This window comes from Mustelus asterias, chromosome 15 (assembly GCF_964213995.1).
Source record: "Mustelus asterias chromosome 15, sMusAst1.hap1.1, whole genome shotgun sequence".
NCBI classification, from domain to species: domain Eukaryota; kingdom Metazoa; phylum Chordata; class Chondrichthyes; order Carcharhiniformes; family Triakidae; genus Mustelus; species Mustelus asterias.
In genome coordinates this window covers 96314939-96329997 of record NC_135815.1, presented here as the reverse complement: position 1 = coordinate 96329997, position 15059 = coordinate 96314939, and positions in this window count along the sequence as shown.

Here is a 15059-nt window from a genome sequence, read left to right as displayed (position 1 = left end):
AATTAAGAATACCCGACCTTGAGAGTGTTTGATGCCTATGGGGGAGATTTAAATTCAATTAATGAATACTTGATAATACAAAATAATACAATCCTTTCTCCAACAAATACATTCCTCACCTTAATGTGATCAAAGCAAGGAAAAGCAAAGTCATTGTATGTAAAACCTATTTCAGTTCTGTAGTAATGCTGGTATTTCACTGAAGTGCTGATTTTTTAAATACCTTTCCAATTCAATCAAATCAAGTCCAATTCAGAGTCTCAACAAGTTGAGACATTTCCGATCCAGGCTGGCAAGACAGGGCAAGCGACTATTTACCCTGTCCTGGGCCTGATCTACATGAGCCAAGCTGATTGGAGGAGGGGGAGGTTTCCTCCCCCAAGGCTTGATCTCATTTGCATCTTAGCCAAAAGGCTGAGATGCCGCTTTTTAAAAATTGCTTCATATGAAACACATGAAGCTTAAATGTGACCCAATGGCCTCAACCAAGCGCAGCATCCTATCCATACTACACTTGATCCCAGCCAAAAGGCCGAGAAGCTATTTCACTGAAGTGCTGATGCTGCACTTGGTCGTGGCCATTGGGTTGCATTTAAGCTTCATTTTCATATGAAGCAATTTTTAAAAGCGGCGTCTCGGCCTTTTGACTAAGATGCAAATGAGCTCAAGCCTTGGGGGCGGAGATGTCTGCCTACTCCAATCAGCTTGGCTCATGTAGATCAGGCCTAAGACAGGGTATAGGGTCGCATACCCTGTCTTGTCGGCTTGGATCGGAAATGTCTCAACTTGTTGAGACTCTGAATTGGACTTGATTTGATTGAATTGGAAAAGTATTTAAAAAAACAGATAAATTGAGGTATTCCAAGAACAGGAAATTTGTCACACCAGTAGATCAATCTTGAGAGAGAGAAACCAGTTCTTTGAAGCCACAATTTGCTCATAAATATTATTTTCAAATGTGCAACAAAGTCCTTTCAGGTTCTCAATTAGCTACATTTGGTGGCACGGTGGCACAGTGGTTAGCACTGCTGCCTCACAGTGCCAGGGACACGTGTTCGATTCCCGGCTTGGGTCACTGTCTGTGCGGAGTCTGCACGTTCTCCCCATGTCTGTGTGGGTTTCCTCCCACAGTCCGAAAGACGTGTTGGTTAGGTGCATTGACCGTGCTAAATTCTCCCTCAATGTACCCGAACAGGCGCCGGAGTGCAACGACTAGGGAATTTTCACTTCATTGCAGTGTTAATGTAAGCCTACTTGAGACGCTAATAAATAAACTTTAAAAATAACAATGCAAATATGGAAGATTGCTAAGTTGTGCCGGTTTCTATTCAAGAGATCAAAAAGCATCCTTCTCAGCTCTTACGCTGTCCTCTCTGCGGAGTCTCCCCGTGTCTGCGTGGGTTTCCTCCGGGTGCTCCGGTTTCCTCCAACAGTCTGAAAGATGTGCAGGTTAGGTGCATTGGCCGTGCTAAACTGTCCCTTAGTGTGCCAAGATGTGTAGGTTAGGGGGGATTAGCCACGGTGAATTGTCCCATAGTGTCCAAAGATCTGTGGGTTAGGTTGATTGGCCATGCAAATTTGCTCCTTAGTGTCCCAAGATGTGTAGGTTAGGGGGATTAGCAGGGTAAATACGTGGGATTGCGGGGATAAGTGCCTGGGTGGGATGTTCTGTTGGACAGCTGGTGCAGACTCAATGGGCCAAGTGGCCTCGTTCTGTAGGGATTCTGTGGTTCTGTGATCATCGTATCTCTGGACCAATGACATCTGGACAAACTAGATGCCAGGGATGAGAAAAAAGCCATTAGGCCAATTGAAACTCACCTCTCTACTGCCAGAACTTCTAATTGCATCCCAGATTTCAGTAGCTCCTTCATTGATGGCTGTGTTTCTACTTCTGAGACCTGAGGATCTGGAATTAATTTCCTAAACCTCTGCATCTCTCTATCTCTCTCCTCGTTTAAGACACTCCTTCAAACCTACCTCTTTGACCAAGCTTGTGATTAGCTGTCCCCTAATTTCTTCTTATGTGGAGCTGTGTCAGGTATTATTTGATAGGCTGACCAATAATGGCGCCTTGGGGTGTTTTGCTACATTAAAGGTGCTATATAAATGCAAGTTGTTGTCATACCACTTCTAAGATGGATGGCATCATGTGTTACCCCCTCACCGCAAGTGGTATTTATTGCCCATCTCTAATTGCCCTTGAACTGAGTATCTCACTCGGCCATTTCAGTTGAGAGTCGACCACATTGCTATGGCTCTGGAGTCACATGTAGGCCTGACCGGGTAAGGATGGCAGATTTCCTTCCCTAAAGACATTAGTGAACCAGATGGGTCTTTAGAACAAACAATGATAATTGTCATGGTCACCATTCCTGAGACTGGCTCAATTCCAGATTTATTAATTAAATTTTAAACTCCACAAGCAGCTATGGTGGGATTTGATCCCGTGTTGATTCACTGTGTGATACAAAGAAATGGCTGAAGGCACTGGGTACTGCAAAGACCACTGGCAATAGGAGGTGGCGCGGTGGCACAGTGATTAGCACTGCTGCCTCACAGCGCCAGGGACCCGGGTTCGATTCCAGCCTGGGGTCACTGTCTGTGTGGAGTCTGCACGTTCTCTCCATGTCTGTGTGGGTTTCCTCAGGATGCTCCGATTTCCTCCCACACTCCAAAAAGATGCAGCTTAGGTTGATTGGCCATGCTAAAGTTGCCCCTTAGTGTCAAGGGGACGAGCAGGGTAAACACACGGGGTTATGGGGATAGAGCCTGGGTGGGATTGTTGTCGGTGCAGACTCGATGGGCCGAATGGCCTCCTTCTGCAAAGAACAAGAACAAAGAAAATTACAGCACAGGAACAGGCCCTCCAAGCCTGCACCGACCATGCTGCCCGACTGAACTAAACCCTCCCAGGGATCGTATCCCTCTATTCCCATCCTATTCATATATTTGTCAAGACGCCCCTTAAAAGTCACTATCGTATCTACTTCCACTACCTCCCCCGGCAGCGAGTTCCAGGCACCCACCGCTCTCTGTGTAAAAAAACTTGCCCCATACATCTCCTTTAAACCTTGCCCCTCGCACCTTAAACCTATGCCCCCTAGTAATTGACTCTTCCACCCTGGGAAAATACTTCTGACTATCCTGTAGGGATTGTAGGGATTCCATTATTCTATGAATAGCACTGAAGACTTGAACTCCAGAACTTGCACTCTCCTAGCTAAGCTGTTCCATTACAGCTACAACACTGGCATCCACCCGGCAATGGGGAAAATTGCCCAGGTATGATTCTGTCCCCAAAAAGCAGGACAAATCCAATGCAATCAGTTACCACCACATCAGTCTACTCCCGTTCATCAGTAAAGTGATGCAAGGTGTTATCAGTACAGCTATCAAGTGGCACTTACTTAGCATTAACCTGCTCACTAACGCTCAGTTTGAGTTCCACCAGGGTCACACAGCTCCTGACCTCTTAACAGCTTTGGTTCAAACATGGACAGAAGGGTTGCCCTTAATATCAAGGCAGTACTTGACTGAGTGTGACATCAAGGGGCCCTAACAAAACTGGAGTCAATGGAAATTAGGTGGAAAACATTCCATTTGCTGGGGTCATACCTGGCACACAGGAAGATGGTTGTGGAGGGTCAGTCATCTCAGCTCCAGGACATCTCTGCAGGAGTCCCTCAGGGTAGTGTCCTCGGACCAACCATCTTCAGCTGCTTCATCAATGATCTTCCTTCCATCATAAGGTCAGAAGTGGGGATGTTCGCCGATGATTGCACAATGTTCAGCACCATTCGCGACTCCTCAGATACTGAAACAGTCCATGTTCAAATGCAACAAGATCTGGACGATATGGCTTGCGCTGACAAGTGGCAAGTAACATTCACGCCACACAAGTGCCATGCAATGACCATCTCCAACAAGAGAGAATCTAACCATCGCCCCATGATACTTAATGGTATCACCATCACTGAATCCCCCACGATCAACATCCTGGGGGCTTACCACTGACCAGAAACTGAAGTGGACTAGCCATATAAATACTGTAGCTACAAGAGCAGGTCAGAGACTAAGAATCCTGCGATTAGTAGCTCATCTCCTGGCCCTCCAAAGTCTGTCGACCATCTACAAGGCACAAGTCAGAAGTGTGATGGAATACTCTCCACTTGCCTGGATGGGTCCAACAACACTCAAGAAGCTTGAATACTTACTGAGAGGCCTAGATGGGGTGGGCGTGGATGTTTCCACTAGTGGGACAGACTAGGACTCAACGCCACAGCCTCAGAGTGAACATGATGCTCCTTTAAAACTGAGATGAAGAGGAATTTCTTCAGCCAGAGGGTGATGAATCTGTGGAACTCATTGCCATAGAGGGCTCTGGAGGCCAGGTCATTGAGTGTCTTTAAGACAGAGATAGATAAGTTCTTGATCAATAAGGGGATCACGGGTTACAGGGAGAAGGCAGGAAAATGGGGATGAGAATCATATCAGCCATGATTGAATGGCAGAGCAGAATCGATGGGCCGAATGGCCTAATTCTGCTCCTATATCTTATCGTCTTATGGGCACCATCCAGGACAAAGCAGCCCGGCTTGACTGCTACCCCTTCCACAAACATTCACTCCTTCCACCAGTGACGCACCGTGGCAGCCATCTGTACCATCTACAAGATGCACTGCAGGAACTCACCAAGACTCCTTAGACAGCACCTTCCAAACCTACGGCCTCTACTTCTCAGAAGGACAGTGGCAGCAGATACATGGGAACACCACCACCTGGAAGTTCCCCTCCAAGCTACACACCATCCTGACTTGGAAAGATAGCGGCCGTTCCTTCACTGTCGCTGGGTCAAAATCCTGGAACTCGCTCCCTAACGGCACTGTGGGTGTACCTATCATGCATGGACTGCAGTGGTTCAAGAAGGCGGCTCGCCATCACCTCCTCAAGGGCAATTAGGGATGGGCAATAAATGCTGGCCCAGCCAGCGACACCCACATCCCGTAAATGAATTTTTAAAATCACAGCGTCAAACACTTCTGAGCTTGTTAAAGTGGATTCCTGTCTATGCAACAAACATGTCCCCTAATCCCCGTTTCAGCAGAATAAACCCGGCTGGACCAGTGTGTCATTTCTTTCCTTTCCCACACTAGTCGTCTTTTTGTGGCACATCTGAGTGAAGCATATAATTAGGGTTAAATTATGGGCAATTAGATGTTATGAACTCACACCCACTTCAAAGTGGTTTGAGACTCCACAAACTCTTGGGTTTGTTCTAAAACCTTCCTAGAGAACAGATTGCCATCCCATCTGTCTGATGTGGATTGAACGAAATGCATTTGACAACCTGCTCACTGCAAAGGGGAAAGCGAATTGTGACATTTGCGTGTGGTGCGCTTGTCATTTCGCTCCTGGTGCAATTTTGCGCAGAAATGCTAAAACTAAGGGTGACACGGTGGCACAGTGGGTTAGCACTGCTGCCTCACAGCGCCAGGGACCCGGGTTCAATTCCCGGCTTGGGTCACCACCTGTGCAGAGTCAGCACATTCTCCCCGTGTCTGCGTGGGTTTCCTCCGGGTGCTCCGGTTTCCTCCCACAGTCCGAAAGGCATGCCGGTTAAAGTTTATTTATTAGTGTCACAAGTAGGCTTACATTAACACTGCAATTAAGTTACTGCGAAAATCCCCTAGTCGCCACACTCCGGCACCTGTTCGGGTTACACTGAGGGAGAATTTAGCACGGCCAACGCACCCTAACCAGCACGCCTTTCAGACTGCCGGAGGAAACCAGAGGAAACCCATGCAGACATGGGGAGAACTTGCAAACAGTGACCCAAGCCGGGAATCGAACCTGGGTCCCTGGTGCTGTGAAGCAGCAGTGCTAACCACTGTGCCACCGTGCCGCCCTTATAAAATGCAGAATCGACAGTTCAATGAATGGAGAGGAAGATGATTTGTTGTTGGGGGGGGGGGGGGGGGTGGCGGGGGAGGTGGGCGGAGGCGGGTATGATTCTATGATTCTGAAGCCAAAAGCATCCCATTTGATCCATGGTGGGATCTTTACGATGATATCATAACCAAAGTGACTCAGAATGAATTTTGATGAACTCTTCTGCATTGAATTCCAATGACACTGAATTTGATAGGTTTTAAAACACTTTCATTGCGGTTATATAGGCATCTTTGTACAATTAATTTACTCAATAAACAGTAAAGTCACCAGAGTCCCAAATGACCATAGGCTGCTTTCCCCTTTGAGGGAGAGAGTTGACTGGTGGCGATTTAACCTGAGAATCATCACACCTCAGGTGAGGGGCAAGGTTGAGAAGACCGGGGCCCTCCACGAATAACCTCAGCCAATGCAGGAATTGAACCTGTGCTGTTGACACCACTCTGCATCACTCACCAACCATCCAGCCAACTGAGCTAACCCAACCCCCTGCAATAAACAGTATGTTTTCCAGAGTGGATTTGCTCACATTTCAAAATGGCAACCACGCATACCAGGACTCACATTTTATGGAATTATAGATTCACACAGTGCAGAAGGAGGCCACTCGGCCTATCGAGTCTGCACCGACCACTGTGTACAGTTCTGGTCATCCTATTGTAAAAAGGATTTCATTAAACTAGACAGAGTGCAGAAAAGACTTATTAGGATGCTACTGGGACTTGATGGTTTGAGTTATAAGGAGAGGCTGGATAGACTGGGACTTTTTTCTCTGGAGCGTAGGAGACTTCGGGATGATCTTATAGAGGTCTATAAAATAATAAGGGGGATAGGTCAGCTAGATAGTCAACATCTTTTCCCAAAGGTAGGGGAGTCTAAAACTAGAGGGCATAGGTTTAAGCTGAGAGGGGAGAGGTACAAAAGAGTCCAGAGGGGTAGTTTTTTCACACAGAGGGTGGTGAGTGTCTGGAACAAGCTGCCAGAGGTAGTAGTAGAGGCGGGTACAATTTTGTCTTTTAAAAATCATTTAGACAGTTACATGGGTAAGATGGGTAGAGAGGGATATGGGACAAATGCGGGCAATTGGGACTAGCTTAGTGGTAAAATAAAGGGCGACATGGACAAGTTGGGCCGAAGGACCTGTTTCCATGCTGTAAACCTCTATGACTCTATGACCACAATACTCGACGTATAGGTCAACCTCTGTTTCTGGAGTGATTTTTGAAAGCTTCAAGGATCAACTCATACACCGACAGCTCTGGTATTTTAAGTGTGAGGTCCGATACTTCCCATTACTTTATGTTTTTGTCCTATCTGTGCCTTTTTTGTGTATGTAAATAACTGATGGCCATTTGAACGTCAAAATACATTTGATGCCACTAATGTGTGACAGGATGGATTGTGCACAGAAGTGTTACCCTTATCGCGTACTGAATAATGGTAAAGCTAAGAGCATTTGCTCTTTTGCCAGCGTTCCTCCTTGCTTATCTCGCCCAGCAGTTTTCGAAGAAAATAAACAATGTGTTTTCCCCCACAGCAGACAGGGTCCCTGATACAGCCTGCTCTTTGTGTGGAAACTTGACGTCCAGTGCCTATTGACCAGTCTACTACACACACCCACGCAGGATTCTTTCTCTGTGGAGACACAAACTATCATTGCCCTGATCATTCAACCTTCAGCCGTCTTTGCACTCCCCACAATGAGCCGCACAAAGGCATTTTCATCCCTTGCCCCCTCTAATAACAGGACAATGGCAGCTCTCGCCTGTATTATGCCGGGTACAGTGGCCCAGATTTAAACTGCGCCAACAATTGATACAAAAGGCAGTCTTTGCTGCAACTTTCTGTGACTCCACAGATTGACAAGATCATTGGGGAAATGAGATTTTTGATGGAGTTATGTCTAAGAATTTTATCTAAATTGAGTGCATTCGTAGAAACCCTGGCAGGTAGCGGCTGACGGGAACTGAAGCCATTTTAAAGAAAACACTTTTATGCAGTCACATATTGTTCATTGAGCTACAGAGTTTCACACCGTCTGTAAACACTTTGAACTTTAGTGCCCAGTTGTCTTTTATTTAGTTTTAATTTCTAATCGCTATTTTAGAAGCCAACCCACAATCATGTCCCGAGCTTAGAGAAATAAGGCCATTTTATTTAGCTGGCAATTTATTTTAATTGTAATTTATTTAAATTTGAGAAGCAACAGGGAAGAGAGAAATTTGTTTTATACTCGGCGTATAAATCAATCCCTGCTCCTGAATTGATTTTTGAAAGCTTCAAATGTCAACTTATACACCGATGTCTTAAAGTTTAAAGTTTATTTATCAGTGTCACGAGTCGGCTTACATTAACACTGCAATGAAGTTACTGTGAAAATCCCCTAGTCGCCACATTCTGGCGCCTGTTCAGGTACACTGAGGGGAATTTAGCATCTAACCAGCACGTCTTTGGACTGTGGGAGGAAACCGGAGCACCCGGAGGAAACCCACGCAGACACGGGGGGAGAATTGTTATTATTTGAAAAGTAACCACAATCATGCCCTGAACTTAGACAGTACCATACCATGGGTGGCACAGTGGTTAGCACTGCTGCCTCACAGTGCCAGGGACCCAGGTTCAATTCCTGGCTTGGGTCACTGTCAGTGTGGAATTTGCACATTCTCTCCGTGTCTGCATGGGTTTCCTCCGGGTGCTCCGGTTTCCTCCCACAGTCTGAAAGACATGCGGGTTAGGTGCGTTGACTCGAACAGGCGTCAGAGTGTGGTGACTAAGGGAATTTCACAGTAACTTCATTGCAGTGTTAATGTAAGTCTTACTTGTGACTGATAAATAAACTTTTAAAAAGAACATGCAAACTCTGAACAGACAGCGACCCAAGCCGGGAATCGAACCGGGGTCCCTGGTGCTGTGGGGCAGCAGTGCTAACCACTGTGTCACCGTGCCACCCATGGTATGGTACTCTCTAAGCTCAGGGCATGATTGTGGTTGACTTTTAAAACAATAATCAGAAATAAAACAAAATAAGAGACAACTGGGCACTAAAATTCAAAATGTTTTCAGCCAGTGTCTATTAACGCTCTGTAATCTTTCGTATTTTGGCATGAGGTAACGAATAAGTAAGTGCCTTGTTGCTGCATCTAAACTTGTCTATATATTATTTTGAGTCACAGCCTGTGATCTGCATTCTGACGGATACTAAAAAAAGGCACCTCTTATCCTCTATCAACAGTTCCATTCTTCCTACTTATTGCTGTTTGTTGTTTTTTGTGCTTGCATCATTTGCAAAGTTTACTTTGATCAAGTCTTCGTTCACGTTTCAGCTTATCGAATTACACGGCTTCCGAAACCCACCCCTCTTTTGGAAATGAGTTTTTTTTTCTCGCATTTTCTGGAGGGCGACTCCAGGATTAGAGAAACGATGCGACCAGCTTGCGCCCGTGACAAGTCTTTTAAATGCAAAGAAATGTCAAGTAACAATAAGATTGACTTTCTCCCAACTTTGGATTCAAAGCTCTCATTAATTCCCTTCTGTCGCTACATACAAATGTCAAACAATTATTAGGGTAACACTTTCAATTGGCTTATCTCCCTTTCACTCCCTCTCTATAAAGTTCATGGCTTACAATGGTAAATGAGGGGCGAATGGAGCATTGCAGCTGTTCTGATTTGAGGGAGACAGAGAAACATTATTGTTCTGGGGGACTCCATACATATTGATCAGAACCATTCCCTTCTCTTTGGATTCCATTCAAACTCGCATTTACAACATTTAAGTCTGACCCAAGAGAATGGGTGAGGACACATGGCTTTGCCTGCTGTATCCTCCCAAGGTGATCGGATCCCTTTCTGCTCAAGTGCAGCCAACTCGACATTCAGCACATGCGCTCGCTGAGCGACTGCAGACAGGGAAACAGCAAAGGAGAGTCAAATATTATCATCCTACGCGCATTGCCGTCACAGGTGTCATCGCGTATGCTTTTATTAAAAAATGTAACTTCATGCGTTTCTCCATATGGGTTTTACGCCCTGTGAGCGAAGAACTTGCAAGGCTTCGGTCAACAAAATCTCCGGTTTCCTCCCACAGTCCAAAACACACGCTGGTTAGGTGCATTGGCCGTGCTAAATTCTCCCTCAGTGTGCCCAAACAGGCACCGGAGTGTGGCGACTAGGGAATTTTCACAGTAGCTTCATTACAGTGTTAATGTAAGCCTATATGTGACACTAATAAATAAATTTTAACTTAAAGAACGTAACTTGCAAGATTTAAAGTTTATTTATTAGTCACAAGTAAGGCTCACATTAACACTGCAATGAAGTTACTCGGAAATTCCCCTAGTCGCCACACTCCGGTGCCTGTTCAGGTCAATGCACCTAACCAGCACGTCTTTTGGACTGTGGGAGGAAACCGGAGCACACGGAGGAAACCCACACAGATATGGGGAGAATGTGCAACCTCCACATAGACAGTGACCCAAGCCGGGAATCGAACCCAGGTCCCTGATGTTGTGAGGCAGCAGTGCTAACCACGATGCCACCGTGCCATCTTAATAATGGTCAGACCCACAAAGTGCTTCCAACATTTTCTGTTTCATAGAATCTCTGCAATGCCAAAGAGGCCATTCAGCCCATCGAGTCTGTACTGACTCTCTGACAGAGTATTTTATCCAGGCCTTCTCCCCTGCCCTATTCCCGTAACCCCACACATTTACCATGGCTAATCCATCTAACCAACACATCTTGGGACACTAAGGGACAATTTAACATGGCCAACCGTCCTATCCTGCACATCTGTGGGAGGATACCTGGGATCGATTCCCGTGTTGGGTCATTGTCTGTGAGTTTCCTCCGGGTGCTCCGGTTTCCTCCCGCAGTCCGAAAGACATACTGGTTAGGTGGATTGGTCATGCTAAATTCTCCCTCAGTGTACCCGAACAGGCGCTGGAGTGTAGCGACTAGGGGATTTTCACAGTAACTTCATTGAAGTGTTAATGTCAGCCTACTTGTGACACTAATAAATAAAAAAAATAAGAAATTTGATCAGAGACCAAAGGTGAGACAGCAGTGTAACACTGGACTGCCTACTCTTCATCACTCCAAATAGGCATCATTATTGAATCAGAAAAGTAAAGTATATTTATTAGTCACCAATAAGGCTTACATTAACACTGCAATGAAGTTACTGTGAAATTCCCCTAGTCGCCACACTCCGGCGCCTGTTTGGATCAATGCACCTAACCAGCACATCTTTCAGACTGTGGGAGGAAACCAGAGCACCCGGAGGAAACCCACGCAGACACGGGGAGAACGCACAGACAGTGACCCAAGCCGGGAATCGAACCCAAGGTCCTACTCTGCCTGGGATTCCGCAGCGCGGTGGGGGAATATAGTTCCACACGTTACCTTGTTGAAAGGGCATCGCTGTACATTGACAGGCTATATTCCCCCGAAAAGGCTGTGCAACCAAGTGCAGGCCAGTTCTAACCCAATGTCACTGCCTGATTGCCAGGAGTGGAAACACTGGGTAATTTTCTTATTTTCACTCTGTGGTCCCAGGACATTGGGGTAATTTAAATTCCGCCATTGTTTCCTGTCAGTGTTGTGATCAATTAACTCGATAGTGACTGGGGATCGAACTTGTGACCTTTTGTGGTCTAATTCCCTCACGCAACCCACAGCATTTGGTGCATTTACCTTCTGCGCCATTAAACAAGCTGCAAATACTTCGTTTAAGCTCATTCGTTAAAAAAAGGACTAAAATCTTAGAGGAAAGGCAAGTGGAGCCAAAAATTTATTTTCACAATACCTGAAAATATTTCTCTTAGCTCATTGTTCACGGTATGTTTCAAATAGATTTAGTACAGATATAGGAAGAAAGGGAACCAGCATGCATCTGTCACAGTTATGGCATAAAGTGCATGAGACTCAATGATTAACCAGGAGCGGAACTCAGACAGGTGAAGATGGCTCTAACTGGCAGGTGTCACCGCTATGCCACCAGTCAGCTGCCCTCTGAAAAAGGCAACAAGCAGGTTGGCACCAAAGGAATGGTCACTGGAAGCAGAGTACCGGTGTGGGGGGAGGCAGGGCTTCCGCAGGCCCCACATTCCCAGGATCATAGCCAGGGCCTCGGGATTATTAGTCCACTGATGTTACCACCATCGCACGATCTCCCCCAATTGGTGTCCCGGGATGCATAAATTAGAGGGACTAGTGGGATAAATATGTGGGATTACAGGGATAAGGCCTGGGTGGGATTACAGGGATAAGGCCTGGGTGGGATTGTTGGCAGTGCAGACTCGATGAGCCGGATGGCCCCCTTCTGCACTGTAGGGTTTCTATGATCTTATGAATATCAGAGGTTCAGATTCAACACCGATGCCTGCTTGGAGTGATGAAGAGTAGGCAATTCAGTGTTACGCTGCTGGCTCACCTTTGCCCCCTGGTCAGATGTCTTGTAGGCGGCACGGTGGCACAGCGGTTAGCATTGTTGCTTCACAGCGCCAGGGACCTGAGCTCAATTCCGGCCTTGGGTCACTGTCTGTGTGGAGTTTGCATGTTCTCCCCGTGTCTGCATAGGTTTCCTCCGGTTTCCTCCCACACTCCAAAGATGTGCGGGTTAGGTGGATTGGCCATGTTACATTGCCCCTTAGTGTCAGGGGGATTAGCGGGGTAAATACATGGATAGGGTTATGTTATGGGGAATAGGGCTTGGGTGGGATTGTTGTGGGCACAGATGGGCCGAACGTCCTCCTCCTGCATTGTAGAGATCCAATGATTCTGTGTGTGCTGAGATAGTGGAACGCAACTGTTCCCACCCGCATTGTAATCACATTTCAAGTTTCTGTTCAGTAATGAATGGCTGGTTGCCCTGCTCCGAGGACAGTGAGAAATGAACTGGCAGAAGCTTCAAGTTTACACTTTGAGAAATGGGAAACTTTGCTTTCCACATGTTGCTTCTGTGTGCGCGGTTTTGTGTTGTATAAAATGTGAACCTGCCTTGGTCAGATAGTCCACTTTCCTGATTTTGGTTCAGATCGCTTCGCAGCGACATGATTCATTTTCAAAAGGTGCGTGCCATCCTCGATCCTATTCTTCCTGTCTAAACCCTGTGAGAAAACCATAATGTCTTCTACCCTCAGGCTACAGTTAATAGTGGGACAATGCCCAAACTACCAATTTGGAAAAATAACAGTTAGATATGAGGGTGGCAGAATTTGGGGAGGACTTTGGCTGGTCCACAACTGCCTTCACTGAATTAGTGGTGTGTGGTTCTATTGTAATGTCCCATAGCAGGAGCAGCGGGTTGGATATTAAACTGCAGCTGGGGGACTGAAGGCAACAAGGGATGGGCAGCAAGTGTTGACCTTGCCAGTGATGCCCACAACTCATCGAAGAACAAAAGAAAAGAGTAGAATTTTGGATACTAAGGGATAGAGTCATAGAAGTTTATAGCATGGAAACAGGCCCTTTGGCCCAACTTGTCCATGCCGCCCGATTTTTAAAATTAAGTAGGTTTTGAGAAAGCTTTCAAAAGTTGGTTTGAGCAGGGTGCAGACGTCGTGGTCCAACCACTGATTTTGATTTATTATTGTCACGTGTATTGGGATAAGTGAAAAATATTGTTTCTTGCGCGCTATACAGACGAAACATACTGTTCATAAAGTACATAGGGCAGAAGGAAAGGACAAGGTGCAGAATGTTGTGTTACATCCATAAATAGACTGCAGAGAAAAATAAACTTAATATAAGGTAAAATAGTATAATTCAAAAGCAGGGAAGAAGCTGTTCTTGAGTCGGTTGGTACGTGACTTCAGACTTTTGTATCTTTTCCCCGATGGAAGAAGGTGGAGAGAGAATGCCCGGGGTGCGTGGGGTCCTTAATTATGCTGGCTGCTTTGCCGAGGCAGCGGGAAGTGTAGACAGAGTCAATGGATGGGAGGCTGGTTTGCGTGATGGATTGGGCTACATTCACAACTTTGGTAGTTTCTTGCGGTCTTGGGCAGAGCAGGAGCCATACCAAGCTGTGATACAACCAGAAAGAATGCTTTCTATGGTGCATCTGTAAAGGTTGGTGAGAGACGTAGCGGACATGCCAAATTTCCTTAAGTGGGGTGGTGGTGGTGGGGGGGGGGATGGGGGGGGGGACTGGCAGACACAACATGCGAACTGGAAGAGCAGTGGGTGAAAGGACAATGTGGAGCTTTCAATCTCATATTCGCACCAATACTGAACCCACCTATTTCCACCTGCTGCAGAGATCCACACCCATGTCTTTCTTTCCTCCAGACTCAACCACTCCAATGCACTCTTGACCGCTCTTTCCCACATTCTACCCTCCCTAAACTTGAGGTCAGAAAAAACTCTACCACCCATGGCAATGCCCATTCGCCTATCACGCCGGTCATCACAACTGGGTGGAGCAACGTGTTGGGTTTAACATTCTCATTCTTGTCTTCAAGTCCTCCCATGGCCTCACCCCTCCCTCACTCTGTAACGGTGGCACAGTGGTTAGCACTGCTGCCTCACAGCGCCAGGGACCCAGGTTCGATTCCCAGCTTGGGTCACTGTCTGTGTGGAGTTTGCACGTTCTCCCCATATCCGCATGGGTTTCCTGCAGGTGCTCCGGTTTCCTCCCACAATCCGAAAGACGTGCTGGTTAGGGTGCATTGGCCATGCTAAATTTTCCCTCAGTGTACCCGAACAGGTGCCGGAGTATGGCAACAAGAGGAGTTTCACAGTAACTTCATTGCAGTGTTAATGTAAGCCTGCTTATGACACTAATAAATAAATGCAAATATGGAAGATTGCTAAATTGTGCAAATTTATTTTATTTATAAGTGTCATAAGTAGGCTTACATTAACATTGCAATGAAGTTATTGTGAAACTCCCCTTGTTGCCACACTCAGGCACCTGTGCGGGTACACTGAGGGAAAATTTAGCATGGCCAATACACCTTATCTGCATGTCTTTCAGACTGTGGGAGGAAACCCACACAGACACGGGGAGAACGTGCAGACTCTGCACAGACAGTGACCCAAGCTGGGAATTGAACCCGCGTCCCTGACGCTGTGAGGCAGCAGTGCTAACCACTGTGCCACCGTGG